This window comes from Simochromis diagramma, unplaced genomic scaffold (assembly GCF_900408965.1).
Source record: "Simochromis diagramma unplaced genomic scaffold, fSimDia1.1 OVJJ01000361.1, whole genome shotgun sequence".
Taxonomy (NCBI): Eukaryota; Metazoa; Chordata; class Actinopteri; order Cichliformes; family Cichlidae; genus Simochromis; species Simochromis diagramma.
The window spans coordinates 15,766,121-15,783,832 of NW_024386860.1; the positions used below are offsets into that span (position 1 = coordinate 15,766,121).

The window sequence follows — 17,712 nt, forward strand, 5'->3', positions numbered from 1 at the left end:
TTGTGTTCCACAAGAAAAGCTGCTCTCATTTATTAAATTTTTAGTTTAATTAATGCTGACATGCTACAATCTGAAAATGTGGGTGTTTAGCATCATTACAGTCCTGTAAATCATCCGTTTGGTGTGGTGATGGTGCTAGAGCCCTGAGATAATCAGTTCAAATCACTGTTTATTTTGTACCAACTTTTGGATACCTTTTAAGAAACAGGCCATTTTGACAGGTTTGAAAACTGAATGTTACATAGCCTTATATAACAGACGTTTTGTTTGATGAAAAAAAAAAAAGTAGAACCTCCCACAGTATAATACTGCCTTTGAACCCGGTTGTTTTGCAGCGACTTGCTTTTCGGCACAGTCACCAGTCTTTTATTTCTGTGGAGATGTGCGGAACTAGTTCTTGATAAAACTGGCACTGCATTAGCAGTAAAGAGGCACTGGCACTGCAGCATCTTAAGGACTTGTCCACACATTTCACACAGACAAGAAGACAAAGGGTCTTGAAAAAAAAAAAAAAAAACCCACTTATAGCAACATAGCTCTCTAACTTTTCAATTACATGTAGTTCTTGTTCTTTTGAGTTTGAGTGCACTTATTGAAGTCACTTTTGACAAATGGGTCTTCCGGATGAATGTAATTTAATATAATGATGGTCCCTACATTTCATAGGATTCCATAATAGCTACCCAGATTTTTCACTGAAAAATACAAAATGTCAACTCCATGGTGATTCGAAAGGAAAAGCCAAAATCATTCTTCTTTACCTTCACGGTCCTGTGGGTTTTTATACATTTCGTGATAATCCACCTGATGTAAATGTATAAAGCATGAATTAATGTGAAATAATTTAACATCTAATAGTTTCTAATGTTTTTCAGTGTGAACCAAAGTGGTGGACTGACTAAAAGTCAGCACTGCCCTTCTGAAAGCTGTGACACCAACGTGGCTTTACGCTTTAAGTAATGAAATCAAGTTTGCTGCAAGTTCAAACAATGATGTAAGCTATCTTTAAAGAGTGAGATATGTGACGTATGGATACCCAGTTATACAAACTGTAAAGCAATTGTTCAGTCAGAAATACAAACTTCACTCAGTTTGTCATCGTAGTCAACTGACTACGATGACCTGGATGACTGAGAACCTTCACGTTCACTCAGTTTGCTCTCTGCTGTCAGTGGTGATAAGTATTCATACAATGATGGATTGAATGGGAGTAGTTCTTCCTGTACCACTGGCATTGTGTACATCCAGAAATGCATATATCCTTGAAACATAAGGTCTTCTCGTGAAGTAAGAATAAAAGCACGCCATTTAAAGTAATAGTAGCCATTACAGAACAGAAGCAGCTGCAGACGGACACCCTGGGCAGAAAACTGACAGCCTAATGAGGTGTGGCTCTGTGGAAATGTGCAAGAAAGGCTCAAGTCTTTCTTGATTTTAGAAGGAGAAAAAAGGCTGCTGAATGCTTTCACTCTGCAGAACAGTCTGCACAGCCAACATGTAAGAAAAAAAAAAAGAAAAACATGTAACATGTACATTTGTACATTTTTGACATATCTTACAACAGCCCACTGTGCACTGACTGAATATCTTACTGCAGGCTTCATCCATGTACATGAATATGTTTGTTTTTGAAAAAGATCTCTGGTGAGAGTACTAATGCCTTTTCACTAATCTTAAGCATTTCAATACTTTAGCACATAAACCATGTTATAATTTAGTCATTTAGTACATTTGTCTTATGATATGGCTTCAGGAGTCTTGCAGTCAAAGAAAATGAAATTGTTATCTGCATATCTATATTAAACAAAAGGTCAAATTTGAGTCAAGCTTGTCTGTACGTGTGTTGCTGGTGTGCTGTCTCTTTTGACAAATTAGGTCAAGCGTATGGCAAAACAGTCTGTAAACATAGCTGTGAAAAAGCATACAAAAAGAACAATTACACTATTGACACAAAATCCTTTACTTATCGAGCTAACAGTTTTATTGAGCTAAAGGGCAGAAGATATTTAATGACTACAGACACAATCCCAGAAATACAACTGACACACTGTACAAGCAGGTGAACACAGCCCCCAGATCATGTGCAATAATATATCAAGAACAAATGCACATCAAGAGCAATCAGTCTGACAGAGAGAGCATTTTTGTGCCTTTAAAACTGACTTAAACTGTCGGCACAGGAGGCAGTTCTAATGATTTCAGGTTCTTCTGTGGAATAAGTGGCAGCGTAATTTACAGGCTTTTCCCAAAATACTGTTCTGACTCTGGGGGCAAACATATGTAAAATATTGTGAGAACAAAGGCCATACTACTGACTGTGTTACACGTGCATTTATACAGATATGACAAAAACAAAACAAGACAAAAACCCAGCCCATGCTCAGACTGACGGTCAGAGGAGGTAAGTAACGAAGTACAATTACTTTATTACTGTATTAAGTTTTCAGGTATCTGCACTTTACTACCTTTATTTTTTCTGATAACTTTTTACTTTTACTCCCTTTTTTACACAAATTTTTTTTTTTTAGCTGTCAAGTAATTTCAAATGCAGTATTTGTATTAGCTCGTCAATGTTTGTGTGCATTTGTCGCACAGTGTGTTGCTAGCTAAAGGTCCAGCTGCTGCATTTCACAGGGAGAGAAAGGAGTTAGAGCTAAATTCAAACAGAGATGGAGAAAGAAAAAGAAAGACAGGACAGGAGAGGAAGAGGAGAGATTATATTTAAAGGTTAGTGCTCAGTCACACTTGATATACTGCAGATTTAAAGAGTACATGCAATGCGTTTTTTTAATCACAGATTGGATCAGTGTGTGATGTGTTTTGATAAATTATGTATTTTCATATTGTGAAACATCCTGCAGAACGAAGTATACTAAATTTCTGTCATTTAAATGTTGCATGAAACTACTCTGTAGTTTGTTTGGGATAAAGAGGTTAGCTTGCTGTCCTGTGGTGAATTTATAGTAAAGCAGTATGTTGGACTGGTGCACAGGGGCTATGGTCAGTGTTCAGTTACATCATGTGTAGACTAATTTGCATTTAAGATGATTATGCTTAGATTAAGTCACTAAATTCCACCTTTATGCCAACTGTATACAGTCTAGTATAAAGACAATATACGATATACTGTTAGTTTAGCAAATGCAAGTCAGCCAAGATAGCTCCTGACACTGCTGACATCTTGTTCAATTAAGTTGTGTAGAGCCACAAAGAGCAGCAGGTCAGCTGACCACAGCCTGTACACTAAGAAAATCTACTGAAGGTCACATTAGAAAAAAAAAAAAGAACTATTTGTGAGTTGTGAATCTGTTCCTCATGCTGAGCCTCTAGAATACAATCTGTTCTCCCACATACCAGATCTCACTTTCACTCCTCACTGTACTCATTTTCCTGTTTCCTGGCAAAGTCCGTCTACAATTTAGATAACAGAAAAAAAAAAAAAATATATATATATATATATATATATATATATATATATATATATCCCTTTCACTGTTTGTGTCCTACATAAAAGATTCAAGCTAAGTACATTCATTAGAATTTGAATTTAGATTTGATTAACATGTATAATCTACAAATTCTATCATTATATGAATATAGCACATGGTTCATTTACCTTTGCATAAAAATAGATGGTATATTACTCCTTTAAGGAGCTCATTTTTACTTTCTACTACTACTTTGCCTACTACTCTCAGTACATTTGGGAGCTTTTAGCCCATAACTTAGCATATCATGGCAGAAAATTTACATCAAATTTTTAATCACCATGCAATACCAAAAAATTCCTAGACCTTGCCTAAGCTTTCTTGTAAGCTTTCTTGTTTCAGGCTGTGTTGAAGAAGACAGGAGTTCATACCAACTATTAATTTTAAAACTCATGTGTTCATCTTATGTACTGAATTTAAGTTTGCATGCTTTGCAGTGTATTTTATATTTAAAACTCAATCAGTGGAAGGTCAAGTTAATTTATATAGTAGATTTAACCACGACAGAAACTGACCAAAGTGATGCAAGATGAAATCTCCAAGCACAGAGACAGAAGCATACAGGGAATTCTGCAGCCAGCAATAAAACGTAAAGAACAGTGGTAAACAGGATCCTACTTCTTCAGATCTGGTACATTCATTAAGGTCAGATAATTGTAATCCGAGTTTCTGTTTGGATGCAGGCTTTTCAATGTGAAATTTAAATGGCAAGTTCTGATTTATAACGTTCAGACTGCTGAACACTCAGTGACTGGACTGACACACACACACACACACATACCTTCTGACACCAAGTTACTTTTTGCACAATGCTCAGTCTTTGTCTTTTGCATATTTCTATTGCACTGTTGTGTCTGCACTGTCTTGTGTCTGTATTGTTCTGTTCGGTTTGGTGTTGCACTGTCTTTGTTTTGTTTCTTTGCTATTTTTGCACACTTGCACTTTATGTAGTCCTGTGTTGATTGTCTGTTATATGTCATATGTAGCACCGTGGTCTTGGAGGAACGTTGTCTCGTTTCACTGTGTTCTGTACCACTGCACATGGTTGGAATGACAATAAAGCCATTCGACTTGACTAGTGAAATTTAGATGGCAGTGTTAAAAATAAATAAATAACAAACAATTCACTTTACAGGGCAGAATTATGCCTAACTATATTTTTAATGTCTTTATACATATATGGAAAAGAAGAGGGCATGTTCTTTACCATTCAACTAAACACAATGCCATCTTACACACTGAACACTAGGGGGCACTGTCACATCTCTATTTACAGAGGATATGGGAAGGCAGTTGATGACCAAAGACAGAACACAAAATGAATGAAACCTTGAGTAATAACAATAGATCCAGTGATTGAACATTCCTATTATTTTACTGCAAAATGAGGGGACCTATTTATGTTCCTTCATTGATGTGTTTCGCTCCACTCATTTTCCCATCCAATCAGCTGTCTGTCTAAGTCCTCAGCCAGTCATGTAAGACTGATGCTTCCACAAACACAGCTTGCATAAACACTATGCTTGGCTGCTCACCTTTATAACTCGTTTCACTTTGTGTGTCCCATTTCCATCGTCCCACAGTTCTCCAGTGGAAAAAAACATTCTGCAGCATGACCTGTGTGTTCGTTTTAGTCATTAGGGTCAAGATTCCCACAAGTTACAGACATGCCTAACTGGCACCTAAACAATAAAACCACTAAAGTGTAAGGTCTGAAGATGGCATCATGTAAATGTCATCTTCTGTGTTGTTTTTTTACTTTCTGTTTTTTTAGCTGTTACACTAAGTTAAATCATGTTGACAATTACACCGTGGGTGATCATTAGTGCCATTCAAGTCTCAGTGCCAGTCGGAGCGGCTCCAGCATTTTGGCATCTGTTTGATTTCATTCAGTTAAAACAGCTGGAAAACCAGTCAAATTTATGCCAAAAATTAACAATTAAACTTTCTTTTATGCTGTGATTTCAGCTCTAAGCCTCTCCCCAGTGTTTGAAAGATATGATTTACCAGAACAACCCCTCACACCGTTTTAGTCTGGAGGTGAAAAATGCCCTTCCAAAATCAGACTCCCATTTCCCAGATTAAGATATGGGTGTTGGCAGTATCTCTGTGTGCTTTCGAGAAGGGAGATTAAAGGGCAAACAAAGGCAGGACATCTCCATTTTTAAGAGAGACGTGTCATTAATTTGCAGCCCGGAGGCTGATTTTCTTTGAAACATCTTAGCAATATGATTAGTGCTCCCTAACAAATGAGCAAGTAAATCACCTCTCAGGCTAAACGTGACATTGACAAGAGCCCAATGTCATGACCGCACTGTATAGGACTGGGAGCATAGTTTGTTAGATACTTTACAGAATATCTAAAAACGACTTCTTACTGTTGTCATAAATTTTTACATTTATTTGACAGCAAACTTTGATTGGTGCTTTCTTTCTAATGAAAGTCTCACTGTATATGAAGATTAATAAAACTAAAGTGTGCAGCATGTTAGCATCTCTGTCAGGCACTATTGTCAGGTGTTGTGAGCTAAATGTTAACTGTGTGCTCACCATGACAGCGCTAACATGTTTGATGTTTAACAGGTTAGTAACAGTGCTTATGACGACTCTCTCTCGGGTTAATGTGTTTTCATTTTGCTGTCTTGGTCTATTCAAACACATTTATTACATAGCTGGTATAAAAGAGTTATTTGGATTGTAAACAGTGGTACAGAATCCATCCAACATCCAGTAAAAATATTCCACTTTTAACCTGAGCTGTGATTTAACAGACAGGAGACAAGCATGGCTTAAAAACAGCATAATATTTTTTTGTCTAATACCCGAGAGCTGCTGTGGAAACAGCTCTCTTTGTCCAAAGCTTTCTCCACAACCTTGAGAAACAAATGCAAAACTCAGTTAAATTAGTGGCCTGTGTAAAAAAAACTTCATTCGGCAGGTATTCTGAATAAGTGACCTCAACACCTTGTTCTCGAATTCAACCAAATGTATTTCGCTAAATTGAAAAAATCGCTCTTGCTGTCTCGTCCTCATTCGTTAGTGACAATAACTGCAGCAAAGGTGAACATGTTTTTGTCAGCATTTATATTAAGCTTCAACGTGAACTTTATTAAGTTAGTTACGGTAAGAAAATAAAGCGACAATAATCATACTTATTGTAAGCCTACATATCAAATAGGAATTTTAACATGAATGCACGCCATAAAAATATAACTGACATTATATTTAATCTGATTGTTCTCTCATTAAATTTGCACACTTCTGTTAGTGCGATATGAATGTACTGCTGTAGTGCCTGACTCAACAAGATTGTGTTATCTTAAATTAAACACAGCAAGTTTTGTGCAGACAGGAAATGATGATTGCTACATTGGATGTTTTTTCTTACCCTAGCTAACGGTTCCAACTTGACTTTTATCTAATACTCTATACTTGAAGATGACAATCTTTCACCCCACCCCAAGTTTCACACCACATCTGTTCTCAGGGCTTGATAGAACTGTTAGATAGGTAGTTATAATTTCCTCATTAGTCCCGATAATGTTTCCTCTTAATGCATAAAAACTGTTTAGTAGTTTCTCCCCTTCTGCTACAAAGCCAAGATGATGACCATTGACGGTAAGGATTTTACAGTATTTCACATTCAGCTTTTTGCCAGTTATAAACGTTTAAATAGTGCTGTGTAAACAGCACGCAGCGCTGTGTCAGCGCACTAAAAATAGCAAGTTCAAGTACAGAATTACGCAAATTGAACACCACCGTTGTTTCTAAAATTGCCCTTCCTCAGCGGCTGCTAACTTGGTCGTGGAGTTATTTTAGTTGTTAAAGCAGGAATATCAGATATTAGAGTGAAGCAGAACTTTAAGACTGCGGTCCAGACAATGAAAGCAATTATCCAAAAAGGCTCGATAAAAATCTACACTTGCCTCTCTTTTAGAATAGATTTTGATCTGAATGACACTTCCTGGAAAAATACAGATATTAAATTACTGACAAACCGAAACTATCAAATCTGTCAGCAGATTGTTTCTGTCGATAAATGTTTTGCATTGCAGAGGCAATGCTCAGACAGACGGTCCCAGCATGAATCAACAGTGTTGTTGTTGTGGAAATCATGGTTTATGTATCTAAGAGCTCCTGTTTCCCAGACAGGGGTCAAACATACTAGCTAGCTTAAATAATAAATACAGAGCTCTAACGGGTTCTGACCCAGACAAGTGAAATGCTGAGAATCAAACACACACACACACACATCCATATTCAACAAATCAACCGTTGCAGCCCTATTTCAGTCAAACTTATCACCAGCTCCCAAAACTCTTCAGTCATTCCCACAGCATGCAGGTTTGAATATATCGACTATGTGGCACAGCATTCGACTGGTTTCCTTCTACTTCCCTCTCCCAACGAAATATTGATCACTTTTTCTGTCTGCCCTCGTCTCTTAAGTCTTTTACTTTCTAAACAACACCCACCACTCTTCCTCCTCCCCCTCCCCCTACTCCTCCCCCCTCTCTCTAACTCTGGTATTTCCCAATGAAGACCCCCCTCCCCGCTTCCCCTCTGTCATTCCCCCTCCCTCTTTCCCTTTCCTCTCCCTCCCATCTCTTCTCCCCCGTCCTCTCCTCAGATGGATTCTTCAGTCAGTCGTGTGGAACTGGTGCGGCTGCCGGAGAGACAGACATTGAGGCAGAGAGGCTGCTCTGAACAGACGCTGGGTCAGAGCGCTCAGTTGCTTCAGACAATCACAGGGGAGCGAGAGAAAGACCCAGGAAAAGAGAGAGAGCACTACATAGAAAGATAGGTTGAAAAGGAAAGGAGAGACAAGAGAGGGAGGTAAATATGTGACAGGATGTGGTTTCCCTGTGCTTGCAAAACATTGGTATACAACAGTCATACTTTGAGCATGACCTAAGCACAGTGAGCGTGCAAGTGTGTTTGAGCTCTAATAGGTGGTGAAGAGGAAGACGAAGCAAACCGCTGGAGCTGCTGCTGCTGAGCCCACAGAATCAACACTCTTGTTTCTCTGCTGCCTGCCTGCCTGCCTGCCCGGAGGATTGTGGTTCCTTTAAACCAACCAGCTCCGCGGCAGCCTTTGACAGCTTGTCGGACAGGACCTGAACCCATCCTGCGTTTGAGCTTTTCTCCCCCCCTCGAAGTAGAATGCGATTCTCTGCAGGAAGCACTGGTCCAGTTGCTGCGTTTGTGTCCAAGCAGTGAACTTTTCAAGCAAATTGTGAAAGAGGTAAGTTTGTTTTGTGTTTCCATGCTCCTGAGCATGTGAATGAATTTGAACTTTCAAGCAGATGTGTTACTGTACGCACGCCCGTGTCTCTGGACAGCAGCCACTGTAAACTTGGACTGCATGGTAGCAGTTGTTTACTGCTGAGATTTCATTCATTAGATGTTGCCGCACGCCACAAGTCTGACTTTTGAGCAGTGTATTAAGCAACAAGCTATAAATTTACTGCTGCCAAACACACGTGCACTCATTTGAATGCATTCATTCACTGTCAGTGCCGGGTAAAAGTATTGTACTACACATCACCTAATGCTTTTAAAAAGTAATCCATTATGGATCTACTCTGTAAAAAGTACCGTGTCTTGCAAACCATGCTTTACTTTTTCTTTATCTGGCAGTTAACAATATGATGTTAAACTGTACATGACAGATATCAGCACAACTCCCTATCACAATAAGAGTATTTGTCTTTAAATCTTTAAGTAATATCACAAAGCTGTTAACAAGGTTACTAAGTTATCAGCCAATAGAGCACAGAAACATGTCATTTTAACAGTGATTCTACTGCAGAGGCAGCATTTCCTCTTCTTTGTACACTGGTACAAACCTCTTCACCACTGCTTTTTTTTACTTGTTGAAAATCAAGTTTTGGCTCCTTGGTTGGGTTCGGCACATGATCAGCTTGAAAATCGCTGCTGATCCAGTGTTCTAGCTTCATGTTAACACGTTACCTGTTGCAGCTGCTTGTAAACATTTGATGTTTTGTTCACAGAAGTACATAGCTCCTTCTGTCATGCATAGATGTGGTTTGCACCGACCTGACGGTTACACTCATGGTTAGTAAGAAATGTACATCTCCCCCCTCAGAAGTCGTATGACTTCCCCGAAATTATTGTCTCATATCCCTGAGAGTAACTGAGGTCAAGCAACTGTTATGCAAATGTAGATGAAAAGCATGCTTCATCTTCTTCTTTTTAGATACTTAAAAAACTTCTATAATGCAAGTGACACGACTGATTGTCACTGATTTTAGGAATTATGAGTTTGCCAACAAAAGTAATGTGAATGTGTTACATTGCATCCCCACACCTGTTTATTACTCTATTAATAAACCCTTTATTTAAACATTCACATCAATAGGTCATGCTGTTTTTAAGTTCCACTGCATGTATGATGGATGGTACAGAGTTGTGCTGGGAATGCCAACTATCTCAACCAGGATCCAATCACAGACCAAACCCTGACAGTGCCTTCTATAATAGTGAGGAGAAATTCAAGCAAGTGCGTGATTTGTGTGCTACTGTACTGCACTATGTCAAGGGATTGGGTTTCCCCATGTGTTGTGTTGTGCAGCATGCGTGCTGGTAAATCCATGTCTGTCAGCACATGTGGATGTTTACATGCCTAGACTATGTGATCCACTACATGTATGAGAGGAGGCGGTTTAAAGGGAAAAAACAAGCTGAGGGATGGCAGGAGGTAAAGGAAGGGTGGGGGTTGAGGGAAGGGTGGCAGGGTGAAGGAAGATGAGGGCATGAGAGACAGGAAAAGCTGGGGGGGTGAGGAAAAATTGCTGTGTGTGTGTGTGTGTGTGTGTGTGTGTGTGTGTGTGTGTGTGTGTGTGTGTGTGTGTGTGTGTGTGTGTGAGAGAGAGAGACAGAAAGTGAGTGAACTGCTGTTAATTAGTTCCAGCTGGTGAGTTGCGGAACGTCGGGGTGTGTTAACGCTACAGCGATGGTGGGTCAGGAGTTCTCTCCGTCTCAGGCTGTCTGTCTCACACACACACACACACACACACACACACACACACACACACACACACACACACACACACACACACAAACAGCACTTTTATTGTTGTGATGACCCTCATTGTTGCTAGCTTAAACCTAATTCTACCCTCAAACAGCCCTTTAAGTATTTGAGGTCCTGCCAAAATATTCCCCTCTGATGCTTTTACAGTAAAATTTTAAAGACACGTGTGCACCTACACACAAAACACATACACACGTTAACACTGACTTAAAGACATTTAAATCTAAGCCATGATAAAGTATGTAAACAGAAGGAAACTATAACCACGCAACAGCCATGTGGTCTGTCATCACACTGTGCACATCAAAGTGTACATGTATTAACATGCATTGAACACATGCTGTGCTGCACATGTGAGCATGCATACATACATATGACTTGAGAATATGAACACACGTGCAGCGAACACTGTTAACACAAACACACACACAAAGGAAAAAAAGTTCGCCAGAGAAACCCCATATGGCTTTCGCTCACATTGACCATTCTACGGACTGGTTTTTGGAAATGTGGAAGCCATATGGGGTTTGGAATTCACCCTGCTGTAATATGACATTGAAAATAGCACAATTTCTTAGGGCAAAAGGTGAAGTAACCACACGTCCAAATAGTTAATTCACTGAAATTACAAGAAACATTCTCTCCGTACCGCTAGTGATAGGAACTGTATATGCAGATAATTCTGGTTTAATTTGTACAAATATCTACATCTAGTCTTTGTACATTAGATATTAATTTGTATTACTCACACCATAACACTTCTGAAGTTTTTCCACAGTAGCCAGCTTTATAGATTAGTTGCCAGTAATAAAACAATGTATGGTTTGCCAAGCTATGAAAAATCCCTCTGGCTGGTGTTCACCCTCTTGCATGACATTTACGGTGCCTTTGTTTTCTGTCTTAGTACAATTCACACATGCGCACATGTAATCATTCCTCCTGCTCATATGTCCCCACTCTGTGTTAAAAATGCTTTCTAAAGTTCATTTGAATTTAATATCAGGCTTCAGCAGGTCGAGTTTGTTAATAATGTGCAAATATATACATATAAAACCTCTTCCTTCAACATTTACACCTGCAGCTATGATTGATTATTGTTTTAAAAAAGCCTTTATAAATGATTTATTAACATTTAGAAATGCAAATAACTTGCTAACCTTTGGTGACAGCTTATTAGAGTGTGTCTAATGACTCTTTATTAATGACTTTGACAACATTTATTCTACTGAAATGATTTTTTTTTAAATGGCAGATTCATTAACCTTTATTGATGACTTGCTAACATTTATAACGACAGATTTATGACTTTAGTAATGATTTATTATTATTACCTGAAGAAATTGCAAACCTTTTGTACATGAAACTCAAACTTATAACAAAATATAAGAGCCATTTTTATGTCTTTCTTCTACTGTAAAATCAATGCTAATTTTGATGCCTGTAACACTGATGGAACATTGCTAACTAATGAGGCTAATTATACTCAAGTGGGAATATAAAAGAACATCCCAGTGAAGATGAGAAGTGAAAATGGGAAGGATTCACCACTCTGTGGATGATTGCTTAGAAAGTTTTTGCTCAACATAAAACTGCAAAGAATTTGGGAATTTCATCATCTGCAGTACATAAAGTAACTTACACAGTTCAGAGAATTCATTGTAGTATCTATATGCTTAAAACCAATACCGAATTGCAGATATCTCTATTTTCTTTTAAATGCAGGCACAACTATAGTGGAAATGACTACACTGGATTAGGAACACATCCGAAACCAGTGTCAATAAACACTACAGTTAAAAATCCACCATGCAAGGAGAAAATATATAAATAAGACTGCAGTCTTTTCTGGGGCACAGCTCACTTTGCCTCAGCTATTAACAATCAATTGATTGTTAAAGCTAAAAGGCTAATGGTAACGTTTGCTGGAAAGGTTAATAATTTAACAGACAACTGTTCAAAAGCGTTGCTGATACACAAGCTTTACTGAGCTCACAAAATTCCTCATAAAATGTCCATTGGTTGTTTTGAATGTCAACTACTGTTTACGTGTTTAGCTGCTAGTGAGGGGAGGGGCTATAAGGTTGCCTGTACCTCCCCTCACTAGCAGCTGAACACATGAACAGTAGCTGCAAATGAGTAACTAATCCGAAAGTAGTTTTTAGTATTACTGGGGATACTGGTGCTCAAGTATTTATAACCTCAGTATCAGGTTTTTTGATTAACGCTTAGTGCAGCATTAATGCTAATCGATATATACAGGTTTTGGAGCAACAGATTATATAATCCAGTCAATGTATTCTTCTTGTGTTCCAGCAGCATTGCAACAATAGACTACATCAAAACTAGCACAATTGGTATTGCCATTCATCAAATGCTTACGAAGTATTGTTTAAAGAAATGAGTTGCAGTTGTAAGCACGGCTCTGTAGCAGCTTCAAAAATATCTTCAGCAAACATTTGACGTGTTGTTTTTGTTCTATTTTTGGTCAAATCAGGTGAACAAATCAATCTGATATTGTATTCTTGAATGTTCATCACTGAACCATTTAAACCTGTTTTCTACAGCACACAGTAGCAGTTATATATTTTTTTCAGATGTTTTTTCATCCTCTCTCTCAGCCAGCAGTTTGTGTATTTCCTAAAGCTGTGTTGATTTTCTTTCGCTCCAGTCTTTTAGCAAACATGTTTTAATCAACTTATGTTTGCTATCTGATCCGGGCACAGTCTATCCCCCTGTGGGGTGTGAAATTTGATTAAGGTAATTGGCAAACGTTGGTTGGTACAAACCATAATGTGCACACTCCTTTGCACTGAGTATGTATGGACAAACAACCACAGACAGAATAAACCAAACAGTGGAGGATTTAATACACAGATTTCGTACATTTAGATATCTATCTATCTATCTATCTATCTATCTATCTGTATGTATGTATATGTATATATATCTATATATATATATATACACATACATACATATATATATGTATATATGTATGTATGTATATATTAGGGGTGCAACGATACACAAAATTCACGGTTCGGTTCGGTTCGATACTTTGGTGTCACGGTTCGATATTTTTTCGATACAAAAAAAATGTTCATGCCTTTTTAATTTGTCATTTATTAAAATTATAAATATATATTTTAACTCAAAAGTACAGTTTTTAAATTTAACCCTAACCCTTGTGCGTGTTTTTTTATTTTGACAGCGAATGCGCACCTGCGGACCACTTATGTGCAGCCCTGGTTATTTAGCTCGTCATATTGCAGCCACAGAAATTCTTTTGTCCATGAAACCATAAAGCTGCACTTTCTTTTTGCCTTATAGTCTGATTTGTCATAACTTCTCCGTTTTGTGGTAAGCTTTTCTTTGGCTGTCACTTCTTCACCCTGACCTGTCTTATTTGGCTCAGCAGAACTAAAATATATATCTGTCTGTGAAGGTTCTCAGTCATCCAGGTCATCGTAGTCAAATATATATCCTGCTGCTTTTACACACGCACTCACATAAGCTCAGCGATTCTCTGCGCGATCAACCTCTCACATGTTTAAGCTTGCTGCGTGAGATTTTACTTGTCATGTTTGCATAGTAAGCTAACAATTAATAAGACGATGTCAGAGGAATTGGTGCACAAATTATCATCACTCACAGATCAGTGCTGTCGCTCTCTATACACAGTTCGCGCGATTGCAAAGTGAAAGCAAAAAAACAAGCGCAAATTCAAACGCGATTGCAATATGTCACATATTGACAGTGGCTCACCGATGCCAATGACATAATTACCCAGCTACATTTCTGAAAGAATGCAAAAGCATTGACATATATTTTTCCTTCCTACAATAGCCCGACGGGCAGGGAAGAGATAGATTTTGGTAAACCGACTGAAAAAATCACTAGCCCCGGGACGTCGGGCTAGCGATATTGCAAGCCCTGTATCTGATTGAGGAATCACTTATCTTTGTAAAAGAGAGTTTATTACAGAGAAATGTCTCTTTCCAAAATAAAAGCTATACTATCCGCTTCTTCTGGGCTATATTCTCAGCAGCATATTAAACATATAAGGAGAATCATGTGCTAACAGCTGTCTAAATGACTCGGCTAAAGTTAGTAGCATGCTTGCTTGTTTTTTTTCTGCTTCCACTTGTCTTTGCACTAGGATGATGTCGGCGTAAATGTGCAGTCATATTCGTTGTGTTCCCACTAGTGCTGTCAGCGTTAATCTCGTTGAAATGACCTTAACGCCACAACACGGCAAATCTCCGTTAACGAGCTACCGCCGATCGCCCCGTGCATGGGGCTAGACGGCCAACACGTTAACGAGCTAACTGCGCTAACACACTAGTTCCCACCCATGTAATTGAGCATTGCGTGGCACATCCAACATACTGTTTTACTTTAGTCCATGACTCGCTTACCTTCAGGGTCATACGTCACATGAAAACCAAAATAATTCCAAACGCCAGATCTGAATGAGGGTGGGGGAGGTCCATGTTAAAAGGAGAGCTTAACTTCTGTCTCGCTAGCTTGCCCTGCGCTCTTCCTTCTGACGATGCTGTCTGTGTTGAGCGCTCAGTGAATCTGCGTTCGACTACTCCGCCTAGGCTGCACTGTCGAGCCTAGGCGGCGTAGTCGAACGCAGATTCACTGAGCGCTCAACACAGACAGCATCGTCAGAAGGAAAGTTGATAAAATAAATTACAAATTTTGTATTGTTCGATACATATGCGTACCGAACCGAAAGCACTGTATCGAACGGTTCAATATCGATACGAATATCGTTGCACCCCTAATACGTATATATATGTATATATATATATATATATATATATATGTACAATTGGATTTGGATTATGAAAAATATATATATATATATATATATATATATATATATATATATTAGGGGTGCAACGATACACAAAATTCACGGTTCGGTTCGGTTCGATACTTTGGTGTCACGGTTCGATATTTTTTCGATACAAAAAAATGTTCATGCCTTTTTAATTTGTCATTTATTAAAATTATAAATATATATTTTAACTCAAAAGTACAGTTTTTAAATTTAACCCTAACCCTTGTAAGTGTTTTTTATTTTGACAGCGAATGTGCACCCCTGGTTATTTAGCACAGCTTAACTTTCTGTCTCGCTAGCTTGCCCTGCGCTCTTCCTTCTGATGATGCTGTCTGTGTTGAGCGCTCAGTGGATCTGCGCTGGACAGTGCAGCCTAGGTGGAGTAGTTGAACGCAGATTCACTGAGCGCTCAACACAGACAGCATCGTCAGAAGGAAAGTTGATAAAAAAAATTACAAATTTTGTATTGTTCTTTTTTTTTTCTCCCCTTTGGTTTTCTTTCTTTCTCTCCCCTCTTTCTTTCATTCTTTCCCCCTGTCCTATCCCACAGTCATGTCTGTCCCGTTTGCAACTGAAAATAAAATAAATTCATAATTATAATAAAGGTCAATCAAATGGACCAATATGATGATCCACTTGGTAAAATAAATCCGCTTGGCATCTTTCTAGGCCTCAAGACAACAATTCTGATGGCTATAGATCCAAACGGGACAAAAAAAAAAAAAAAAAAAAAAAAAAAAAAAAAAAAAAAAAATTTAAAAATTGTATTGTTCGATACATATGCGTACCGAACCGAAAGCACTGTATCGAACGGTTCAATATCAATACGAATATCGTTGCACCCCTAGTATATATATATATATATAACCCTATATATATATATATACATATATACATATATATGTACAATTGGATTTGGATTATGAAAAACAGTAAATATTCGCTATGCTTGACGGTGTCTAACAACCTTAATATCAATATAATATACATTTAGAAGAAGAAAATGGATACTAGGGGATATTTAATGTATAATTGCAGATATTTTCATGACAATGCGTATTTAGGACTCAAACTGATGTCATTTGTTAAACAAGAATTCATAATTGGCATAATTTTAATTGAATGATTAAACAGTAAACATCATGTGCTGCTAGATAAGGCAGGAGGTTTTGAAGTCCTCATGATTGAATCACACTGCAGGTGTCTGCGTCCTGTTTTGGCTACGACATGACCGCCGGAACTAATTGCGTCCACTGAGCCAATGCTTGTGATTCCACTAGATGCACCGCAGCGCATTTCAGAAACATCCCACAAGCGCTTCTTTGCTCTGCATCACTTATACTAAGCACCAAGGTTATTTTTGATGGAAGCTTCGTCATGCTGCATAGAGCTTATGACGAGGGCAGGAAATCAGACAGAGGAATGGTACAATCCAATCAGTTTTTGAAATTAAAAATAAAAAAACAGCCGCTATCCAGAATAAATGCTCGACTTCTGAAACACCCCCTTTGTGCTTTGAAGGCAGGCGATTATCAGACAAAACTGTTTTGGAGGTACAATGTCACCGACTCTCTATCAGGGTATTCACAGGGTCAGGAAGTCATCCCAGTGTATTCTCATCCCCAGCTGTAATATAATACTGTTTAAACAGAAACTACCCGCATCTCTGCATTATGCAAATGGTGTTCTTAGGCCTCATTGCCCTGATGCATCAGCAGCGATAATATTGTCCACTAAGAGATGAAGAGGCATGGTGGTGGCAGGTTTGTCAGTGAGGGATTTCAGTGTTTTGTACTGCTTTTCTTTATGCTGTTTTTTTTTTTTTTAATTTTACACCAGGCTAAGTTAGGATTTGGAACTAAATTACTTGGTTAGATTTAGGAAAGCACACCTGTGCACTGAAAAATGCACTGAAAATGATGAGTTGAGAGTGACAGAACTGCCTCACTCAAGCCTTAACCAGGTGCATTAAGCTCTGACACCAGCAAACTCCTTTTTTCTGTAAATGAGCAAGGCTAACTGGTGCACCAGGAATGAGACTAGGCTGGCCATCCTGACTGCTCCTGACAGCCTTTGTTGGAACTCATATCCTTTCTGTCTGAAATGCTCGGTTACAAGATTTTGGGCAAAGATTATTTTCCCTCACTCGGCTGCAATATGACAGTGATCGTGCTTTTGAAGATACAAAGTTATTCAAGCCTCTGGCTTTTTTCTAGACCTGAGACAGCATATTAGGATAAATCCTCCAGGCAAGACGGCAAACACCAGAGAGCCAGTGTTCAGCCAGTTGTGTAGCAGCTTACCCTCAAAGCACA

General features: G+C 38.5%; 1 protein-coding gene across 2 annotated transcripts in view; it reads left to right on the forward strand.

Moving 5' to 3' along the window:
- Positions 1-6,969: 6,969 nt before the first annotated feature.
- LOC120732881 (raftlin-like) overlaps positions 6,970-17,712 on the forward strand; it is a 125,199-nt gene continuing 114,456 nt past the window's right edge. The window contains exons 1-2 of one of the 2 annotated variants that reach the window (XM_040030759.1): positions 6,970-7,106; positions 8,031-8,733. The gene's annotated coding sequence lies outside the window, so the exon portion shown is untranslated. The remainder of the gene's footprint in view (positions 7,107-8,030; positions 8,734-17,712) is intronic. The other variant, XM_040030760.1, reaches the window with a different exon arrangement.